The sequence below is a fragment of the Malus domestica genome, chromosome 03 (genome assembly GCF_042453785.1).
Source record: "Malus domestica chromosome 03, GDT2T_hap1".
Taxonomy (NCBI): Eukaryota; Viridiplantae; Streptophyta; class Magnoliopsida; order Rosales; family Rosaceae; genus Malus; species Malus domestica.
This window is the reverse complement of record NC_091663.1, coordinates 2,720,753-2,733,056: the sequence shown is the minus strand read 5'-3', so window position 1 is coordinate 2,733,056 and position 12,304 is coordinate 2,720,753. Positions and strand designations below refer to the sequence as shown.

General features: G+C 34.5%; 1 protein-coding gene across 3 annotated transcripts in view; it reads right to left on the bottom strand.

The window, feature by feature from the left end:
- Positions 1 to 12,304, bottom strand: part of LOC103455519 (uncharacterized) — a 42,576-nt gene that overhangs the window by 14,320 nt on the left and 15,952 nt on the right. The gene's annotated exons all lie outside the window — the stretch shown is intronic.

Genomic DNA, 12,304 nt, shown 5'->3' with positions numbered 1-12,304 from the left:
GCATCTCTGATTTGTTCTTTTTCACGTTTCTGCATAAAGGATTTTCCAACTCTGATTGTTTTTTTTTTTAATTGATTGGGGTTTTGTTTGGTTTGGGGTTGTGATTATTCTGTATTTAATTTGGTATTTCATAGTTTAGCTTGCGATTGTCATCATTTTTCTTAGACAGGGAGGTAATGTTCAATTGATGGAATGTTTTTAAAAGATATTGCTTTTAGAAGGTTACTGTGTTATATATATATAAGTATACTTTATACTGTAATGAAATTTTATATGAATAATGTTTCAGTCAGAGAGCTACACAAAGATAAAGACAGGTTCAGCGATAAAAGCTCAACCACAAGTGATCAAGTAGTGTATTTTGTGTTTTTCTTCCTCCATTGAGAAGTTTGTGAAATCGCAGTGGTTGGAACGCCACTATTGGTTTGGGTATGCTTTCTGTCTTAGTGTTGTGGGGTGAAAAGTTATCTGAAAATAATGCAAATAAAATTTTCTGCATCGTGATTCTTTAATTGTATGATAATGTTTCCAATGTTTTAGATTCCATTGATTTGTATTATTTTAAAGTATATATAAAGATTAGTTTGTAGGTGTATGCACTTAATATTGGATATATGTTATATTTCAGGTTATTTGACATACAATTGCATATAATCTCAATTTTCTCATGCAATTTTTTTCTGTGCTTCGGAATCGTTGAACAGGATGATTCATACTTAGATAGCTACATCAGCACAATTGGAGTTGAATTTGTAAGCATGTTGTCAGTTTTACACTACTGATTCCTTTGATTCAACTCTCCCTAATCTCTGTTATTTATTGTGTTGTTTAGAAAATTTGCAAGTCATGAACACGGTGAAGTATAGATGAATTCAATTACCCCTTTACATTGCTAGATGGAATGCCATTGAAAGTAATCATTCTCACATTCATATGAATAAATAATGTTTCAGATGTTATGCCTGGTAGACAATTTTCCAACGCTGAGTCCAAAGTATAAGAAATGGTGAGCTGTCAAGGTTCTTATTTCCTCACTTGTCTGACTTCTTGCATTTGGCTTAACACCTAAACATGTCTTGTCTCATCTACGTGTAGATTACATTTTGTCTGTGCTTAATGGAATGTTGAAAAATGCTCAAGTGCATGGTAAGTTCTTATGAATTTACTCTTTAACAGTCGGATCATTTGCAACCATTTATTTAAACATTTGATTGTGTATTTATTTAAACGTTACAAATAGCGATATACATGTAAACATTACATTTTGTTTGGGCTGGATTAGTTACAGACAGAGAAGGGGGGAGGGTGTGGAATGTCAGGGAGAAGAAAGGAGAGGGAGGTCTACGTCTCAGAGCCCAGCTCGAGTCCTCAGGTAAAACCCTATTGTTCCCTGTTTTTCTTCTCAGCATCTTACAAAACTATTTCTTTCTTCATATTCTCTTTATGTTTGGCTGAAATTCTGAGTTGCCGACTCCCACTGTCTTCCTTCTCGACTTATTTGCCAAAATCTTTTCAGTTTCAGCAGCAGCGGCCACCACTCTTCCCCAAAGGTAAATTTCTCTTCTCTTAGATTCAGAATCTTCAAAATCCTCATCTACATTGTTTGATTTCTGCAATTTTGATACCATAGAAACATGGACTTGCTTTGTTCTCTCTGCAGCGCTGCCCATTTTCCACCAAAATCGCATCTTAAACTCTTCCAATTTCGAACACGAGATGCCCGGAGAAGGTCAGTACCCTCACTCATACCCAATTTACCCAAAAATAATTTTAATATCAGTGATGGGTTCGTGTTCTCTCGGAAATTTGCTCTGTTGCTTCCCGCTTCGTTTGACTGCATCTTCCTTCGTTTTAACTTTCGTTTTCGTTTTGCTTTGTGCTCTCTCGCTGTCAAACGATGTTCTCTTTTTGTGAGGGTCGTTGTCCCAAAACGTTGTTGTCTTTCTGTGAGAGTTGTTGTCTAAAAATTTCTAAATATTTCTCTCTGTCTGAGTCTAGGATTTGGGTCTATTTTGAAGGCATCTTCGTGTCTGTGAAGCTGAGGAGCAGATTCGTGAGATTGAGTATTCTTCTAAACCCCTCTTTTTCGTTGATGGGTTTTGTATATACGAGAAAATATGCTTGTGCGTTGCTGCGGGAACATGTTGTTTGAGGTGTAATCGGATGAATAAAACACATTTAAGTTGAATAAATTCAACACAATTATGAACAAACAGTTTTTTTTATATACATTCAAGTGAGCTGACATATAAACACATTGTACAATGAGTGGGAAGAAACTGAACATCTTTGATTAGAAAGAGATGGTTTCCAAAAAAGTTATGTTTCCCTAAGAAACAAAAGAAACATTAGTTCACACAAAATTTCAGTTACCAAATCCAAAAAAAAAAAACAAAACAAAACAAAAATGTGACTATATGGCTTTCTTACTACACAAAAATATCATTTAGTTAAAGCATGCCACACATCATCACATTGCTATTATATGAAGTATATTCCTCAGTGGCAAGTAATATACTCTCCTTAACATGACCTCTCAATCCCCTTTTTATCTCCCTAGAATCGTACAACAACCCATAAATACGGTGCCCCTTTAAAATCCAAGAATACATTAAAAATTCAACAATACAGTTACAAAATCTTTATAAATGAACATACCTCAAAAAGCCAACAGCCCAAGTGACACACTGCATGCACTCACATATACTGCATACACATACGCTCACACACACTGAAGAATGAACGCATTATATTCAGTTAGCACCATTCAACTTTAAAAGCAGTGAGACTTTCCAAAGGCACATCCTAACTGGCCTCAGTTCAAATAACCAAATTGAGAACAACAGTTGAATTTTAGAAAAGCTGTACAGATGGGAAAAAAAAAGAAAAAAAAAAGACAAAACAATCCTATAACCACAACTGAAAAACAAAATCAAAATGAATAGAATAAAATATCATCAGAGCTTGAACACTAACATCCTTTGAAAACATGTGTTGGTTACGTATGATATATGCGCATAAATTAAGAAAATGACTTGAGTGCCGTAGCAGTAGGTACATGCATGAACCTAATTATGTAGAGAACCTATCTTCGAATAATTTGGTTATTGCTCTCTTTCAAGCTGACTTGGCAATCACAGAAAAATAAAAAATAAAAAATCCCAAATCAGTCAAAAAAAAAAAATCCAAATTAACACAACCCCTTCCTCTGTCATAATCTTTTGATTAGTTTTCCTATCTCTAATCCTAAATTTTTCTTCCATGCTCTCTTTCCCATTTTTCCCTCACCCTAATATCCCACCTGCAAAATCTGAACACCGTGACCTTTCCCTAGCTAGCTAGAAATTTTTATCACCCCCCAATCCCATTTCATTCCAAGTCCATCACAAAAATGGGACAACAAACTCATAACAAAAATACAATGTAAAAACCATCCCAAATCAGCAAGAATAAAGCGAAAAGAAAAAAACACATCATATACCTTTAACACAGCAGCTTGAAAAAACCCCAACAAAAAATTAAAACTCTGAAAGGCACTGTTTCTTAACTGAAAGAAAAAAAACGTATCACCCATCCGCAACAACAAATTGACCAAACACAGAAAACTCAATTAAAACAGCATTTAGAAGCACTATAAACCCAAATTACAAAAAACATCATCATGATCAATTGTTTGTTTATGACAACTATCTATTTTTTAAGCTCTCACTAATCAGTCCTTGGTTGTAGACCAAGAAAGACACGATGGGCACACACAATTAGAAGCTCTAGGCAAACTTGAATTCAGGAGACGGTTTCTGATATTGCTCTCACTAATCGGTCCTTGGTTGTAAACCAAGAAAGACATGATGGGCACAGACAATTAGAAGCTCTAGGCAAACTTGAATTCAGGAGACGGTTTCTGATATTAAATTACGCCGGAGGGTGTGCGAAAGTTGGACCGTGGCTTATTTGGTTCTACTTCTGAATTGTTTCTTGATTAAACTGTTTACTTAGCTGCTTTTAGGTGTCTTTTTCACATGCTTTTTTCTCTCAAAATTTATAGAAATATGAAAATGATCATCACAAATTTCAAAACCTGCATTAACCGAAATTAAAAGGAAATGGACACCATGAGTGCTTGCAAGATGAGAGAAGGGAAACAAAACGGAAATGGTGCATTTGAACAGAATGATGACAATTTAAAACTTTAATTATGAAAATGCATAATTTTCATGTGTTAAATGAATGAGTTATTTTAGGATTACAATGCCAAGCCTTCGGATTTCAAACTTGCGAAAGATGGTCCTGAGGGTGATAAAACTCATGTTTCGACGCGAGTCATGGGAACCTATGGTTCTGCAGCCCCAGAGTATGTGATGACGGGTGAGTGTGCGTGTGTGTTCTGTAACCATCAGTTCATCATATATCAATATAGCACACTTCAATTCAACCTATCCAATTCAAAGTAGCACGTCTCTAATTCAACATATCCAATTCAAATTAGCACATATACAAATATCAAAAGGCACTTTTAATTTGGTATCCTCAAAAGCAACGAAAATAACGCTAAATCAAATTGAATTGAACAAAGTGGAAATGGGATAGATGAAGATTTGAAATTGCTTACATCTCTATCATATCCCACATTTCCCTTAAAAAATAAACAATTATGAATACAGAGTACATGAAAATCAACACAGCAAAAAGAAAAAACCCTATATTTTATTATGCTGAACAATTACGAATACAGAAAATCATACAAAACAGTTCCTAATTACAAACTTAATACATACAACGGCCTAAAAAAAAGGCAAAATCTAATAAATTTCATCCAAATTCAATATCATACATCAAAGACAATCTTTCGATATCCTAAACCAAAATTCTCATATAAAAAACCATAAATTTTCTGAATTCGCAAGCAGCAAGTCAATCTCTCAATTCCTAAACAAATTCTCATAATTCTAGAATCTCAATTGTAATCTTCGATAATTTTTTAAAGAAAATCAAGAAATAATACCTTTCATCGACTAACGTACTACTCCTTCTCCACAAAGAAAGCAGTGAACTTTTCCGATTTGTTCTCCAGCAACTTCACGAAATTGGTGACGTCCTTGGAAACCTCACCAGCTTGCCGACCTTGCATACTAAATCTCTGTCGTCGGCCAATATGGGCTGTTTAGTAGAGGCTTGCCTTCGTCTCTCGGATAAATCAGCGTCAGCTGCTTCTTCAAGACCTTGTACAACAGATGAAGAATGGGTTAGAGATTAGTTTGATTAAGAATTAATTCACCTATTATTGATTAAGAATTAATCCCAACCATGCCAGCTCTCCACTCTCAATTCACTTATTATTGATTAAGAATTAATTCCTAAAATTTATTAACAAAACCCATTACTCAAAAATCCAAACTTCATAAGGAAAAAAAAGTAAATACTGGTAAAGCTCAATTCAAAAATGAATAGGAAATTGAAACTGAGAAGAAACACAATAAGGAGCACCTTATCGTCTTCAAAACCACCTTATTCGGTATTTCCTTGTTGATGATCTTGTCAAATCTACAAAAACAAAAATACAAATTCAATTAATCAAACAGCTTACATTATTTCTGAATAAAAAAGTGATGGAAAATATACGGTTGGCCGACCATGCCGTCTTCGAAAGCAGAAGAACTTGAGATTCAATTTGGGTGGAAATGGGCACTGCTGGAAGGGAAAAGAACATTAATAAAAACCAATACTATTTCAACTAAACCTATACCCCAACCAAGCAAAACCAAATGCACACTAATCACATCTATAACCATAGAAATAGGGAACCAAACAGATATAACAAATGTAATATCATTGGTTCAAAAATATTAAAGGAACTATAGGTCGTAGTGTGTAGCATGCAAAAGTGCTACTACTCTGAATTTCCAACATGCTCAACAGATCTCTAACTTTCCAGAAATATTTAAATTGAAACTAAGAGATCATTCTTCCGCATAATGATTATTTGAGATTCGCTACGAAAACGAATCCATAACTTACTTAGGTTTCAAAATGCACTATAACATCCATTAATCTAGATTCTAAACAGAATTGCTTGAGCAAAGCAAACAATTCAATCTTATTCCTCCATAAATGACCTTGTTTTATTACTTCATGGGGCTAATTTCTTTCGAAAGATTCATAGCCAATGGTTTCCAACATTAAAATATTACATGTTGAACACATTAAACAAACAGTTTTTCCAATGACTAAACAATTTTATTAAACGGGAAATAAGATTATTTTCTTGTTACAGAAATTACGTTTACAATGTATCAAAGCAAAATGGTAGTTACTAAAACGAATACGTTAACATACTCTTATAGCATAAAATCTAATAACCTAAATAATAGTGTTCCAATTGGTATCAACAATCAGAAACAACACAATTGCAAACATAAAGTTAGGTGATTTCATGGTTAAAACCCATGCAAACCACCTAGACATAAAGAAATAAAAAATACATGAAAATTAGGGACCGACTTGAGCTTGGAGTCCACATAATGCTTTTAAGAGTAGCAAATGTTCTTTTGGACTGAGTTCTGTTGGATTGAGTTCCTTGTAATGAGATATCTCCTCTCTGCACAAACAAAAATGGTAAAAATGGTAAAAATGGTTAGTCTATTTAAAGAATGAAACCAGATTACATACAATGAATGATGCTAAGATGAATAAAACTGAAACCCCAGACAACAAATTGAATGCCGGGAAGAAAGGAAAAAACATGCATGAATAAAATATCTAATTTTTCAACCACCCCTAATTTATAATTAAGCTAAGCAAATCACAGCAAGCACAACACAATCACAACAATAAGAACTTTCAAATAACATAACATCTATCAACTACTCTGCACAGGATTTTCAAAAAATGTATAACTAACCTGTAATTTAGAAACTTATGTCGTTCACTCGCTTACTGATTAAGTTTGGGAAGAGTATTCCATGAGCTGCAAAACACAGTGAAACAAAGATCAAACAAAGACAAAAAGAAGTAGTTGAATGAATCATAATTTTGCCAAAATTTATGGCCATATGGTACAATGGGGGATCATGACAGGCCATGGATATTGATGTTGACCTCAAACTTCACAAATCATATATAATTCCTTAAGAATTGTAATTTATCAACAAACAAACAGCTAAAAGCCAGCCTGCAACTAATTATCTCACAAATAATGATTGTATGCATATCTAAGACAAAACTGAACCAGATTCAAAGAATTATACGTAGAGTTCTTTCATAGCTTTCATACGGTCATCAATTAAGTTTTGCAGAATTATGTCTCATACTTTTTAGCAATGAAAGAAACACATATAGCACTCATACTCTGAACAAAAAATAATCTTTAATTTCTTCTAATAATGTTCTTGAAGGAGAGAATGAAACTGGAAATTTATATTTTGAAGATTTTAGTGCACACATACATACCAACATGTGCAAGGAAAGCAGTCTGAATTTGAATTGCAGCTATATCCTCAATTGGCAATCCAAGATTTTACCATCTGTAAAAGTAGACTTTTTCAAATTTATGGAGTTTAATGTTCCATGAGCTAAAATCCCCGTCAAAACATGTAATGAGGGGCGAGGAATTACAATTTCACACCAACATGAGTCCTGAAATGTTACATATATAAATCCTGAGTTCAAGGAACCCAAAAGTTGAATTCGTAGCTTACAAAAAGATGCAAACTTTTGCTATACTATTAAAAACCAGGCTCGTGACCCATAATCTCTAAGCAGCCAAAGAAGAAAAAAACAAAAAGCTAAGATATTGTATGTACATTTCAACTACCTCCTTAGATAAAGCAATGACATATGCCTGATGTTCCAATGATGCAAAACCTGCAAAATTGGGCAATTAGAAAAATTAATTCTTTTGATTATAAATATTCAATTAGATTCATTTTAAATAAGAACCAAACAAAAAATGCACCTAAAAGCAAGTTATGAAGATTGAGAGAGCAGAGAGGAAATGAAATAAACCTCAAATAGTAGTACTGCGGCTTGTAGAAGGTGCCCAGTCCTTAGTCTCTTCAATTAGATTAATTTTAAATAGGACCCACTGCTGCTGTTTTTTCGATGTGGAACAATCAGGTCCTAACGTTTCCCCAATAGAAAACTCTAAAATATGATTATATATCAGAATTCACATACAAAGTCAGAGGAAACATGATGATTATAGAGCTAGTATTGAATAATGGGTATAAAATTGAAACTTTTGGATGGTCATCGTTGTTTCCAGATGAAATTAAGCATCCCAAATAACCAAAACAAATCAACTTAACATAAAAGTATGTATTACCCACCTCAAATCGGCTGGAGAACTCATATTGGAATTTCTACCTTCCAATTTGTCCGTAACCTTTTCCATCTCAGAATTTCTGAACAGGACATGGATTCTATAACATTAGATAAATTTATCTATACTACACATATGCAGATCAATTTCAGATAAATTAAGATCAAATCAAGGTATGGAATATATCAATTTAGGGTTGGAAAATCACCTTGAAATTTCAGTGGACAGAGAGTGAGCGAGAAAACCAAGAGACGGAGACAGTGGGAGAGATGGGAGAGAGAGAAGTGGTTTGAGAGATGAGAAAGTGAGAGATGCAGAGTCTTAGAGCCGGCTTCCCTCAACCTCTCGCCTTGTCCCCATCACCTCGATCCAATGGAATCATAGAGGCTCGGCCCGATCGAAACGAACCACAGCCTCTCTCCCCCTTGAAATTTGAAATCCCCACCCAAAAAACCATGCACGGGCCTTCCTGACGCAAACGGTGGAGTAAGACGACATAGGCGAGGGAAGGTAGACGGCGGCGAAAGAAGGATAGGATGGAGGCGAGACCGTCTGTGTCGTTCTCGTGGGCCTCTCTCCCTGAAATCCGTCCACAAATCCTCCCATATATCTCAATCTCAGCCTAATCCGTGAGTTTTGGCTGAAGCACAGCCACACCAAATTTAGATCAAACCCTAATTTCCAGAATAATGATAAAAATCGACAAAAAATATATACAATTGGCACGTTACCATTGATTCGAGTTCTGGTAAGGACTGCGGCGGCGAGGTAAGGTGAGGTGTGCGACGGCGAGGGGAAGGCGAGGTGTGCGACGGTGAGGCGCCGAATCGACTTTGTCGTTGAAGAGCTCTGGAGCAAAATGGGTTTGTCATCGAAGAGATCTCTGGAACAAAGTCGGGTTTGCTTTTGCTCGACACGTGCACGCTGAAGGGTGGTTATTTCGTAAATAAATCGAAATTTTCAATCTGAAACTGAAGAGGCGGTGGCAATCTTGTAAATAAACTGAAATGTGGTTCAAAACACTGTTCATTGGTACAGTGCAATTGAAAAGCCTTCTTTAGACTAAAGTAATATGGGTGAATTTTTGTATTTCATTCTTCAGTTTAACTCCTTTATTGTGATAGTGTTACATACATATAATATTGAATTTCATGGAGTGGACTAATGCTTAGTATTTGATGCTGCTGTACCTTGAATTTGTTACATACATATACAGTTTTAGTGTTTGTTGATACAAAATTAGTTTTACATGCAATAAGAATACTGCGAATCAAATTGTAGGTCCAAACGTCTCTTGAAGGAGATGTATATACCTGATGAATTGCTTAAACATGATTTGGATGGTAAACCTTCTGTTGATATACCAAGCTGCCCAGTTTTAGTGTTTGTTGATATAAAAGATGAAAAGCTTGGAGGACGACTCTATAAGGAATTTTGCTACCGTCTTAATAAAAAAACAGGTATTATTCTTTCTCTCTTTGTAATTGTCTCTCCTTGAAGAAAGGCATTTTGAAATGATTATTTTAAAAAAGAAATCTGACCTTTATGATTGTAAACATGCTTAACTTGATAGTGTTCAAATTATAATTTCTTTCCTAGGTCTTTGCTGTGCTGGAAGACTCTGATTCTAAGAGACCAATAAAGATAGAGGATCCTGAGGGCGTGCTAAGGGAGGTTTATGGTATTCTACGTAAGAGTGAAAAATATGAGTTTGCTGATGATATTCATAAGAGGATGAGAATTATAGTAACATATTAAATTTATCCCATATAGCCAATTGTTCAAGACTTTTTTTTTTTTTGTTTTTTTTTTTTTTTGTTTTTGGATTTGTATTTATAATTTCAAAATATCTGACATACATTTTGGATATTTTTTCTTTAATTAATCTTTGGGTTGTGATGTAGCTGTCTTTCTAACATATATTTCTTCTTTTTGCCCTCCATTGTGCCGATATCACATGGGACTGAAAATAACATCCCGTTTTCATTTGGATGGGTAGGACATCTTTTAGCTTTCATGAAAGCATCTTTGAAGGGATCAATTATTTTTCTTCCTTTGTTGTTGATTGAGGTGGGTTATAGGAATAAGGTGACGTTTTAGAGTTGACATTGTTAGTGTTTTTCGTGATGCTCTTTCCTTTTCTTCTCAGTGAAAAAACATACGAAAGTGACAACGTAATGGTGGTAGGAATAAGCGTTCTCAGGTATTTCTGGATGTGTGATATGAATTAGGTGGATGATGTTGAAGCATCAGTCAATAAAAAACAAATAGGATCTCAGATATTATACATTAATCCATACATTAGTACTTGAAAGATTAGCTGCTGAAACAAGAACAACACATGTTTTTTCAGAGCTCAAGTGCAGCTACTTATAACCTGCTTGCTGGAGATGGCTTTTAGATATTTTATGGACTAAAAGATCCCTTTAGATGGTGGATGAGGATGGCCATAAGTTTAAAGATCGGTGCATATATTTTGCATACCTTTAGCGACTGCAGCAATCTTCAAGGCCTTGGTTCTGAGTTTTTCAGAGCTCAAGTGCACCTTCATAACTATCTTTTGCTGCACCATTGTACAGAAGGCTAGATTGTTTTCCCTACGGAAACTCTATATTTTTGTTGGGTATTTTTGTTTCTTGTACTTGAGCACTTTAGAGGTCAATAAAAAGGGACCTGGATTGTCTGTCATCCCCATCCCATAACTTTCTCATCCCTTCCTATTTCTGTGGTCACAGTTAAGCCATGTCAATATTTTATATTTATATTGCTTTTTGTCTTATTAATTCTATAAAAAAAAATCAATATAAAATGTTGACGTGGCTTAACCGTGACCATAAAAATAGGAGGGGATGAGATGGGGGAAGGCAGACAATCCAAGTCCATCATATATATGTGCAAGCCTTTAAATTACGCCTTTTTTTTTATTGATTACTACACAAAGTATTACAAACGATATTTTATATTAATCTACCGAAAAAAAAAGAGAGATCACTTAATTAAGATTTATAACAGGCTTTGCATTCACTAACAAAATATTAATCTTAAATAGGTCTCACTTAATTTATTGTGATAAATATTATACATCTCATGATTAGGGATATTCGAGACTTAGTGCTTATATGAGTTGTTCAGTACTTTGGAGTCAAATGCAAAGTCATGTTTAGCTTTGGGCTCAATAGTTACAGAGAATTCTATATAACATTAAAAAGCAGGGTGCTCATGACTTGTGCATATTAACTTTAGAGTTAAAAGTAGGATCCCCACCTTAGAAGGTACAAAAATTGGTTTTATGATTAATCCACGTGGCACCATATGATTATATCCATGTGACTCACTCGTTTGCCACATAAGCATATTAACAGAGAATTTAATGAAAATGTAACAAAATGATTGAATTGATTTGCGGTCCATTTTTAGGGATCAAATTGATGGATTTTTAATTTCAAAAATCATTTTGATAAGAACAAGGTTCTAAAAATCGCTAGGCGCTAGTCGGGCGGCGGGCAGGGGCCTAGTGCCTAGGCGGCTAGGCAGGGCTCAGGCGGATTTGTGTAAATTTATTATATATCTTGTAAATAAGTGTCTATTTACACCTAAAAAAATATAATTGTATGAATAATAAAAGAATGATAAAATGGAAAAATAGAAATAGAAGAATACACAAATTATATCATTAGTACTTTGATGAATTTGATGGAATAAGATACAAGTTCAAATGATACAAATCTGTAGTACTTTAGGAAAAAAATTCAAAGATGATATGAATTTGTAGTGCATTTAAAGAAGAATAAAGGTGCCAAATATATGTTTAGAAATCATTTAATCTTTGAAAACAAAGTATTTGACATAAAAAAAGAAAGTATTTAATCAACAATTTAAAATAATTACATAAAAAAATGGAGGGTGGGAAACCAAGATGCATATAAGGGAGGGAGGTGGGACACCATTGTGCTAGCTGTACGCCTGTACCCTCAATTGCTCGGGAGT